A 9,245-nucleotide genomic window follows, 5' to 3' on the forward strand; every position below is an offset into this window, starting at 1 on the left:
ATGATCTAGTTTACTAGTTGTATGTAAAATTACACATACCAAATGCATTAAATATAATTATATATATATATATATATTATTATTATATAGTTACTAACTTTAAGTAAATCGTAAACCAATTTATTTGGAAAATGCTTGAATTTAAAAAAGTAAAAATATTATTATGGTGTTTTAATTTTTATATAAAATCAATAAAGAAAAAATAATTTAAACATTAAAAAATCCTTAAATATAGCCCTTCAATCTAATAAGAAATTAAGATGTTTAAAGCTTGGCCAAATTTTTATTTATTTATATAATTTATTTCATATTATTAAACTATTTAAACAATATTAGTAATATATATTATTTGTGGATAGATGCTAAAAATGAATGTTAAGAAAATTGTAAGCAAAGCATCTGAATCTGATACCGTAAAATAATTACTGAAAGTAGTATCATGTTGCATGTTTGATGCCAGTTATTCCATGTTCTCTTTTAACTTCCACCATCCCTTCATTGCACGATTCTAATTCCTTAGCCAATAGTCACTCACCTCAGCTGTAAAACTCTCCCTTATATATACAATTCAACCATATATGCAGAAAACAGAAAATTGCATTTTCCAAGAGGTAGCAATGGCATCAGTCAAGGCTGCTGGCATTCAACTCTTTGGGCAGGTCAAGAAGGAAGCCACTGATGCTTCCTCCAAGTCCAAACCCGCTGCTTCCAAGCCCGCCGCCAAAAAGGCTGCTCCAAAGCCTCAGGAACCTAAGAAGAAGAAGGTATACACCTTCATTACATACAAATATAAATATTCACCTTTGCTGATATTATTTTCTGAAGAATTAAGGGCTCGCTAATTTCTTTTCTATCTCTGTGCACCGCAGGGAAAAGGTGGGAAAGCAGCGACCAAGCAGTAGTTGCCAGCCCCAAGTCAAGCGCAGACTTTTATGACTTCAGACCCTGATGATCTAAGTTAATTATAATACTATACATACATATGTTATGCTCAGGAAACTTAATTAATTAGGGTTTCCTGTAAGTTATGATGAGAAAGATATTGCGCTAATTAAATAAAGACAGCATCTATGTAATTATCATTACCAAGGGTATTACTGATATATCATTCATCCATCCACAACCTAGATTCAACATCACTTCCAATATTCAGTTTCAATTGTGGCTAACAAATAAAATTCCATTGTTTGGTAACACTGCCAATTTTCGATTTTTTGGTAATGCTTTTTTTTTAATGATTGGTTTCAAATTTTTTTAAAATTATTTTTATCAGTTTTTTAATTTTTAATTATCGATTTCAGCATTTTTTAAATTTCATTTTTGCTTATGTTTTTTTGCATTTGAAAATTTTAATTATTTTTAAGTAATTTAATTAAAATTAAATTAAATAAGAGATGATATTATTATCTTGAAACTATTTTTTTGAAATCGACTTTTATTTTAAAAAACGAAAAATGAGAGTAGCCACAAATCTTTTTTTCTTATGAGGTGTGATCGGATCACCTCGTAATTTGATTGTTTTAATAAAATGTTTGATTTAAAATGACGATTTTTGGTCTACAAAGTTTAGAAAACGGGTCCGGGAGTCGGTTACTCACGAGAAAGTATTAGTACCCTCGTTACGCCTAAAATTGGTACCTAATTGATTATTTGATGTCTTTGGTGTCAAAAATTAGAAATTTAAAAAGAGTTAAAAAACACGATCCCTCTTTGTATTAATCTATATATTTTAGTAAATTCCCTTAAATAGATCAAAACGTATGAAAAGGCTTTCTTATCTCGAGGTAACAAAAGGTCATATCTCGTAAGTTAGGACACGGCATCTCGAATTCTCGAAAATAAGTTTGCCTTTTTTATTTTTTTTATATTAAATCTTGCATATTTTAATTTTAAAAGGATATTCGCTCATCTAGGTTCAACGAGAAAGTCGAGACCCGGTAAGTTAGGGCACGACTTCTCGAATCTCCAAATATGGAATATTGTCTTATTTTTTAAAAAAAAATTATTTTTTTGAATGATAACAAGTGTAATATTTAAAACCATGAGTATTTATCTCATTTTGGGGTATAATATAAAAGTGACTAATTACATTTAAACATAATGCATGATGCGTTGATTTTAAAACGACTATACAAGTAGAATATTAGAATGACATATAATAAGTGAATAAGGAAATGCTATGATAATATCAATAAAACTATAACAATAGTAAGAATATTAATCCATAGTATAAAATAAATAAAATGATAAAAATAAAAAATAATAATAAAAATGCTAGATGCCTTATGACGGTTATAAATGTAAATAATGCGAGAATGATAAAAGAAATGACAAAGTAGTAAAAATAAGATAAAAAGTAATATTATAAAAGTAATGATAATAAATGAATAAAATGTACAAATAAAATGTAATAATCTTATTTAGAAAGATATAAAAAAAAGCAAGTAAATAAATAAATGGATAAATAAATAAATAAAAGTAATAAGAATGATAAGATAAACATAATACGGGCAACAAATGCATAAATAAAGAAAATATAAACAATATAATCTTTAAATGTATAAAAGGATATAAAAATAAATAAATAAAATAATATATAAAATCTATAAAGGGTTGAAAATAAATAAATAATGGTTAAATCGCAGTTTAGAAAAAATTAAGGGATAGATTGTAAAAATAAAAAAAAAGAATGGCAGATTGAAGGGCTAAAACAAAACGTGCGCAAAGGTGTAGGGACTAGACTGGAAATTATTCCTAGTCCTTAGAGTGCGTCGTTTCATAATGGACTGCAATGAAACAAAAGTTAAATTAAATGGAAAATTTTTAAAAAGAAAAAAAAAACTAAATTGCAACGGGCCATAAAAGCGGAAGGGCATAATGCGCGAACAAACCATTTTTAGAAATCGCGCAGATCCTAAGATAGGGTCAGGTTGACAATCGAGTAGTGCCATAAAACGATGCCGTTTTATGGTTAAAGGAAACAGGCTAAAACGGCGCCGTTTCTAGACCCTATTTAAACAAAAAAATTTCCTAAAAAATTCATTTTATTCTCGTTTCTATTTTTTTTTGAAACTCTCTCCTTTCTCTCCAGGCCCTCTCTTCCTTAGGCTATGGCTTCGACCGTCAGCCACTAGCGACGTCGCCGTCGTTCACGATGGCCGGAGAGAATAAAAGCCCATTTTTTTGGCTTTTCGAATCTCCGAGCCCACAAGACGTCGTTTTCATTGGAACCAATGAATCTCGGCCACATACGATGGCGAAATACAAAGAGTTAGGTAATTTTGACCCCCTCTTTTGGGACCCCCTCTTTTGGTTCGTGTTTTTTTTTTTTCAAATGAAAGTAAATAAAAAGCGAACAAGAAAATAATAAATAATGAAAAATAATAAAAAAGATTATCTTTGTAAATTTTTTGATTTTTTTTGATTTTTTTTTATTAATCTTTTGTCTGTAAAAAATTACATTGAGGTTGTTAAGGCTTTTATAGTCGATTTATAATATCGTTTATCCTCTCTTTTTTGTTTTTTTTTCTACTGTTTGCTATCATTGTTTTTGCTACTATTTTTTTGCTCTGTTTCTTTCCTTTTTGCAGGCATACATGGAGAGTCAACGAAGGCGGAAAGGGTGGTTTTCTTGCCTCTTTGGTTAAAGGGCTACAGATCTTGGGACGAGCATGCTAACGTGGCTGAGGGTAGCAGCATGCCTAGAGCTAGGGTTTTTTGTTTTGCTGAGAATGTTTAAGTATTTTGGGCCACTGGGCCTCTTTTTCATTGGTTTGATGTATTTTTTTATTTAAATCATTTGGGCCTGTAAATTTGGACTACTTTTATTTCTATTTTTGGTTTGGTTTGGGCCCGGACAAAAATGGCCCGTTACAGCTGCCCCTCTTTGTTCATTGACATGTAACGGGAATGGAGCAAAGCCTTAAGAAGGGCCAATTTTGCCTGGTCTCGCCGAATCTCAACTCCTTTGGTGCTTTTCTTTTTCAAATAGCTCCATCCGAACCCACTGCAACTTTAAGGGTATAAGAATTGTCACTTCAATCTACTCCACTGCAACTTCAGGGAGATATTAGTAACTTCAATCTGCTCTATTGCAACTTTAGAGAGATAAGATTTGTGGCTTTAATCTGCTCTACTGCAACATCAGAGAGATAAGATTAGTGGCTTCAATTACTCCACTGCAACTTTAGGGAGATAAGATCCGCCATGATAGCTTCAACCTATCTCACTGCAACTTCAAGAGAATAAGATTTGCTATATTCAATCTACTCCACTGTAACTTCAGGGAGATAAGATTTGTGGCTTCAATCTGCTCCACTGCAATTTTAGGGAGATAAGATTTGTAATTTGTAGCTTTAATCTGTTCCACTGCAAACCTTAAGGAAATGAACTTGCTATTTTCAATTTGCTTCACTGCAACTTCAGAGAGATGTGACTTGTAACTTCAACCTACTCCACTGAAAATTCAGGGGGATAAGGTTTATAGCTTTAATCTCCTCTACTGCAACTTCTGAGAGATAAGTTTTGCTATCTTCAATCTGCTCCACTACAACTTCAGAGAGATAAGACTTGTAACTTCAACCTACTCTACTGCAACTTCAGGGAGATAAGACTTGTAACTTCAATCTGCTCCACTACAACTTCAGGGAGATAAGATTTGTAATTTGTAGCTTTAATCTATTTCGCTGCAACTCCAAGGAAATCAGATTCGCTATAATGATTTTAATCTATTCCACTGCAACTTTAGGGGTATAGGATTTATGTTTTCTCTGATCTTGTTACACCATTCTCTGGGGTACATGACCTATAGAATCCATTTCATAGGCCTATTTATGCCTAGTGATTAGGATGTCATGATCAGGATGAATCAAATGCTCCTAACTAGATGTGTATGAATGATGTTTGCATGAATACAGAATGTCATTTTTTGGAGAATAATCCCCTTTTTAATGCTTAGGTTGACATTGTTCGCTATTGGCGTTATCCTGCTTTCTTGTTTAGCTGGTATTTTAGACAGAAAACCCGAAGACAGAATAAAAATTTAAACTATTCGTTCCCAAACCTTTCCAACTCTTAGATTTGGTTAGTTCTGACTAGTGCTCTTGTTTCAGGTCTTTATACTATTTAGAAAACTTTCAGAGCAATATGCAAGAAATCCTTTTACTTGAATATTATTAGTCCATTAATCGTTATTTCAATGAAAAATGTTTGAAAAAGATTATCACAATGGACAAAAGGGATTTTATTGAGAGCAAAGCTTGAGATGGATAAATTAATCAAAGATAGCAAACATTGCTAAAATACAAAATGAATAAGATGAAAATAGGTGCCCCAAATATCACTAGATATCATAGCATGCATTTCTTTGCACTAACTTCTTGAAGACCCTTTTAAACTTGATATATGTTTCAAAGATCCAAAATACTTTGTTGATGTCCCAAGACGTAGCATCTCTCCTCCTTGTTCATTCAGGGATAACAAGACTACCACATGCCCCATCTTTGATCAAAATTTGAATTGCCCTTTTCTTGGGTTTTCAATTCAAAACCCCTTTGGTCTCAAAATGTCCTTTGTGGGTTTTCGCCTCGGCCCCTCCATTTTTTTTAGGTAAAATATCTTTTGACTGAATCTAAATTTATAGGATTAGGCAGGTTCTTGCCATCCATCTCGGTTAAAATCAATGCTCCTCCAGAAAAGGTTTTTTTCACCACAAAAGGTCCTTCCCAGTTTGGCATCCACTTTCCTCTGAAGTCATTTTGTATAGGAATGATCTTTTTCAATACTAGGTCCCCCTCATAGAATTCTCTAGTATGAACCTTTTTGTTGTAAGCTAGCATCATTCACTTTTGATACATCTGACCATGACGGATAGCTTCAACCTTTCCTTTTCAATCAAGTTTAGCTGATCATATCAGGGTTGGATCCAGTGTCCTTCATCCAACTTCAATTCTGCCAAAACTCAGAGAGAAGGAATTTCGACTTCAATGGGTAAAACCGCCTCCATTCCATAAGCCAAAGAGAAAGGCATTGCCCCAATTAAGGTCCTGACAGATATTCTATAAGCATAGAGCGCAAACGGTAACTTCACATGCCAATCTTTATAAGTCTCAGTCATTTTTCCCACGATCTTCTTAATGTTCTTATTGGTGCCTCTACCGCACCGTTCATTTTCGGGCGATATGGCGATGAGTTGTGGTATTTGATTTTGAACTGATTGCAAACTTCTGATATCATGCTGTTGTTCAAATTTAGTGCATTGTCAGATATGATCCTTTCTGGCATTTCATATCGACATATAATCTCTTTCTTTAAGAAATTTCTGACTACCAACTTCGTAACATTGGCATATGAAGCAGCTTCTACCCATTTTGTAAAGTAATCGATAACCACGAAGATGAATCGATGCCCGTTAGAAGCTTTAGGTGAGATTGGCCCAATGACATCCATACCCCACATAGAGAAAATCCATGGAGAAGTCATAACATGAATTTTATCTCCATAAATTTGACACTTATGGCATTTCTTGGCATAACTGATGCAATGTCCTTTCATAGTGGACCAATAATACCCAAATCTTATAATTTGCCTGGCCATTGTAAAACTATTGTCATGTGTTCTGCAGACACCCTCGTGGACTTCTTCCAAGATTTTCTTAGCCTCGACAGCGTCTACACATCTTAGTAGCACCTGATCATCTTTTCTTTTATATAGGATCTCTCTATCTAAGACATAGTCACTGGCCAGTCTTCTCAACATCCTTTTATCATTCTCAGTTGTTTGGTTAGTGTATTCACGATTCTTCACTTATCGCAGTATATTATGGTACCAAGGGTGATCATCCTTTTCTTCTTCTTCTTCTTCTTCAATGTTGTAACAGTGAGCCGGAGTCTCATAAATACTCATTTGGATAGGTTTTACATCTTCTTATTTGTTCACTTTGACCATGGAAGCTAAGGTAGCTAGGGCATCAACCATATGATTTTCATCTCGTGGGAGATAGCAGAAGGTGATGTCATCAAACTCTTCAATCAGCTCCAGAACTAACCTTTGATAATTGATCAATTTGGAGTCTCTTGTCTCCCATTCACCTTTGAGTTGATAGATTACTAATGTAGAATCCTCATATACTTCTAGCACTTTGATTTTGTGTTCTATGGCTGCATGGATACCCATGATGCATGCTTCGTATTCTACCATATTATTCGTGCAATCAAAATCCAATTTGCTAGTAAATGGATAATGATCTCTGTTTGGGGATACTAGGACTGCCCTAATTTCGTTACTCACAGCGTTTGAGGCTCTGTCGAAGTTTAGCTTCCAAGGATGACCTTCTTGAGAGTCTTCTTCAGTAGTTGCCACATGCATTAGATCTTCATTCGAGATATCAAAGTTCAAAGGCTCGTAATCTTTTAGAGCTCTATTGGCCAGAAAATCTACTATTGCGCTCCCTTTTATAGCCTTTTGATTTACATATACTATATCAAATTTAGAAAACAGAATTTGCCACCAAGCCATTCTTCCATTCAAAATAGTCGACTCCATCATGTACTTTAGAGGATCCTGTTTTGAGATGAGGCAAGTTGTGTGGTGCAACATGTGCTGTCTCAGTCTTCGAGTTGTCCAGATTAAGGCGCAACACAACTTTTCAATTGAGGAATATCTTATCTCACATTCAGTAAAATTCTTACTGAGGTAATATAGCACTCTTTCTTTTCTCCCTGACTTATCATGTTGGCCAAGCACGCATCCTATGAAATTTCTAAATACTGCCAAATACAGTATCAGCGGCTTATCTAGGCTAGGTGGCATTAGTACTGGGGCATTGGACAAGTAATATTTGACCTTGTCGAAAGTCTTCTGGCACTCCTCATCTTAAACACCTAGATTTTGTTTCTTAAGGAGACAGAATATGGTTTCGCATTTCTCAGTTAGTTGTGAAATGAATCGGGTGATGTAATTTAAGCTTCTTAGAAAACCTCGAACTTCTTTTTGAGTGCGCGACAAAGGCAAATCCTGTATAGCCTTAACTTTATTTGGGTCTATCTCGATCCCCTTTTCACTGACTACAAATCCTAGCAATTTTCCTGACTTAGCCCCGAAGCTACATTTTGCTAGATTGAGCTTTAGCTAAAATTTCCTCAACCATAAGAACAATTTCCTTAAGACTTGTATATGTTCTTTTTTTGTTCGAGACTCTGCAATCATATCGTCAACATAAACCTCGATTTCTTTGTGCATCATGTCATGAAACAATGTTACCATGGCTCTTTGATACTTTGCTCCCACATTTTTCAGTCCAAATGACATCACTTTATAGTAAAATGTTCCCCACATGGTTACGAATGTGGTCTTCTCTATATCTTTAGTATGCATTTTTATCTAATTGTATCCGGAGAAACCATCCGTGAAGGAGAACAATGATCAACCTGCCATGTTGTCCACTAAGGTGTCGATATGAGGCAATGGGAAATTATCTTTCAGGCTGGCCTTGTTGAAGTCCCTGTAGTCTACACACATTAGTATCTTCCCATTTTTCTTAGGGACGAGGACTATGTTAGTTACCCACTCCAAATATTTAACCACTTGCAAGAACCCAACGCTTCTTGACCTTTTCTTCTATTTTTAATAGGATGTCGAGTCTCATCCTTTGAAGTTTCTGTTGTATCGGCTTACATTGTTCTTTTATGGGAAGCCATTGTACCACAATATCAGTACTTAGACCAGACATGTCTTGATACAACCATGCGAAGACATCTTTGAACTCTTGGAGTACTCAACGAGGTCTTGCCTTGTCTCTATAGTGATGCAAGTTTCAATTTTCACCTCTTTCTTTTCTTGTTCTTCTCCTAAGCTTACAATTTCCACTGACTCTTTGTAAGGTAGGATCTGTTTCTCCTCTTGTTCTGCCATCCTTAACAAATCAGAAGATAGATTACAATCTCGATCACCTTTAAAGTATTGAGGTTCCTCTAAACACATATTTTACTCAAAAGGAAATTCTAAGTCAATAGCAGTGTCGATCATATCATTTATATCTGGAAACCTGATATAAGAATGAATGAAGACCCAAAGAACAAATGAATCGCAGAATAATTATCTGTGTGGTATGAGTATGAATAAATGAAAAGATTATGAGTATGAGTTAAATGGAAAGAACAAAATAATATTTGCCAAAATGAGATACAAAGATGCATTATTTTTATTGAAACAAATATAGAGGACATGTGCCTTTTTCAAAAAAGGAT

The 9,245-nt window shown here is 34.2% G+C and overlaps 1 long non-coding RNA gene across 1 annotated transcript; it reads left to right on the forward strand.

The window, feature by feature from the left end:
* Positions 1-458: 458 nt before the first annotated feature.
* On the forward strand, positions 459-1,085 carry LOC108478786 (uncharacterized). Its single transcript, XR_001870349.2, has 2 exons — positions 459-764; positions 870-1,085. It is a non-coding gene; the product is annotated as an uncharacterized LOC108478786 (long non-coding RNA).
* Positions 1,086-9,245: the final 8,160 nt, after the last annotated feature.

The sequence above is a fragment of the Gossypium arboreum genome, chromosome 12, assembly GCF_025698485.1.
Source record: "Gossypium arboreum isolate Shixiya-1 chromosome 12, ASM2569848v2, whole genome shotgun sequence".
Lineage (NCBI taxonomy): Eukaryota > Viridiplantae > Streptophyta > Magnoliopsida > Malvales > Malvaceae > Gossypium > Gossypium arboreum.